Raw genomic sequence first — 2,572 nt, 5'->3', positions numbered from 1 at the left:
TGGACTGGACTATGGTAATGGCACATGGGTGAATTGGTGGTGGGACGACCATGGGGATTACAACTAGATAGAAAAAGGCACAACATGATATAAAAATCAACTATTATACTATTAAAAGAAAAAAGTATGGATTTAAAGGTAGAGTTTGTATCATCAAATTTCTGTTTTCATTCACTTCTTCACCAACATATAATCCTCCAAGATAATCCAAGATTCAACCAAAAATACAACTTGACTCTAAACTTGATGTTAATATTTAGGTTCTTCTCGGAAGCTCATAATCATTTAGTTAACATATTTTTATTCTAGGTCATTTTAAATATGCTACTCATGTAGATAAATGAGAAAAACTATTCTTTATCATTTGGCATCGTTTCTGTATAATTTACCCTTCTGTAGCCAACATCAATGCTAATTCTGCATTAAGAAAGATGAAGACACAGAATTGTGTTGCAATAAATATTTGACAAGCCACAGAGGCACTATTTTAAAGGAAAATTGTTTCAAGACACTTTAATGCTTCCTATTGCTATGGTTGCAGAATTACTTGAAGGCACATTGCTAAGGAACCTCTATTACATCTATTAATGAGATTTATAAGAACACTAATAGGTAAATCCAATCCTAACTCCATCATAGTAATGCAAATTAATGTAATTCTAACTATTCAACTTGGGGTTATATGCAAATTGTCCATTAGAATGAACACAGATGCTGTGTATTCTAAATATATGTGCAAAAGACATGATATATATGTTGATATTGTGGAAAAAAAAGCAAGCTATCAACTACAGTGTGAGTATTCTGATTTCATTTAAGCATATCAACTCTACTGATACATCTATCCTCATCATTGAAGAAATGTGTACTTAACTAGAGACCTAAGTTTTTAAGTATTTAACCAAGAACTTGCAATACCACTGACCCAGAGTCTTTGCCGCCATCCTGAGAAGTACATGTAAACTCATCTGCTGGCTTCAGAGCAGCAAAAATCTGCTCTGGTGGAGTGAAGTAATTATAAAATGATGCTGGGCAATAATAGATCAGTCATGGAAGAACTATAAAAATGCATCATGACCACATGATTAATTACTATTTTGTAGCTAACTGAGGAGAAAGGAATATCTGTGTAGGTGGAAGTGACTGGGAGTCCATGCTATAAAATATGTGAGCATAACATGTGAACTTTGCCATTGAATGAGTTAAGAAACTGAATCATTTCAAAATATTTTTTTTCTATAACTGATCTCCTTGATGGTTCTGCCTGATAAATAAAATTATCTCATTATTAGATCTCTGTGTCTTTAAATATGAAAAGTCATTTAGAGTGAGATGAATATAGTATATTTTCACCCATCTCAGTGCCTCATTCAGGTTTTGTGGAGTTTACTTTAAGCACAGTTTCTGTAGCACTGTATGGACTCAACTAGTTAGTATTTTTGTTTCGAATCAGAATAATTAGGAGCCTATATTGTACTTTCATGTTTATTAAAGAAGCTAGTTCATATGCTGTGTGTTTTTTTTTTTAAATTGTGTTTTTTTTTTTAAGATTTATTTATTTGTGCATACAGAAGTGGGGTACAGGCCAGAGACTCAGGGGCGGCGAAAGACAAGATCCAGGCTTGATACAAACTCTACCCCAGCCAATCCCCCACCCCATCCCTGTCTTCTTTCTAAACTCTAGAGTGAGATGGCACATTGTTGTGAGAGGAGAGCCATGCTATATGTTTTATATAGGATGAATGGACTGTCAAAGCTTATCTTTTGAGGCTTAACCTATACATCTGAATTTCCTCACCTAGAAACAAAAGCCTATACATCTGAATTTCCTCACCTAGAAATTAAAAGTGGTGAAATTGCTGGAGTGACCTGGCTTGGGAGAATGGCCCTGGGTGGCTAAGCAGTGTACCCTGGTCATCAGGGTGGCTGGGGTGGCATTTTGGACAAGTACAATTCACACTGCTTTTCCTGCCAGGAAGAGGAGCCAAACTCCCCTTAGGTCCAGACACCATGCAAACCAGACTGAATGCTGGCTATGTTGTGGCATGGCCTGAAAGTACCCTTGATGTCCTGTGTGAGGGGTTACTGGGGAGGGAGTGGAACAGAGTGGCCATGGGGGTTTAAAAGCCAGAAGACTTGTGACTGACCCCATCTTCTCCACATGAATTCAATGAGTATGGACTTGCCTCCCTCTCTTTCACACACATACACATACCCGTCTCCAGTCTCTTCAGCCATCAGTTGCCTGAATTCTTCCCAGATGTGTGTGGCCAGCTGGCTCCAGGTTTGTCCCCAGGCTTTGGCAGGTCAACCCTCTCCACTAGTGGCTGGCTTCTTCCTCCTTGTCCACTGCCAGCTCCTACTTCCTCTGCTGAGGAAGCCAGTGGCCATCTTCCCAGGATTGACCTATAATGTTCTCTATTTTTTTTTCTTCCTATAAATAAACCCTGCTAGTGTTGTTTCCTCCCATGTGCCTGTTTTTGAATTATTCCTGCAATCACAAAGGTGAGGAGGTGAGGGCTCACAAAAAAAAAAAAAAAAAAAAAAAAAAAAAAAAAAAAAAAAAAAAAAA

This window comes from Condylura cristata, unplaced genomic scaffold, assembly GCF_000260355.1.
Source record: "Condylura cristata isolate star-nosed mole 26May11 unplaced genomic scaffold, ConCri1.0 scaffold00007, whole genome shotgun sequence".
In the NCBI taxonomy this organism is placed as follows: domain Eukaryota; kingdom Metazoa; phylum Chordata; class Mammalia; order Eulipotyphla; family Talpidae; genus Condylura; species Condylura cristata.
Note: the sequence above shows the minus strand (reverse complement) of the source record.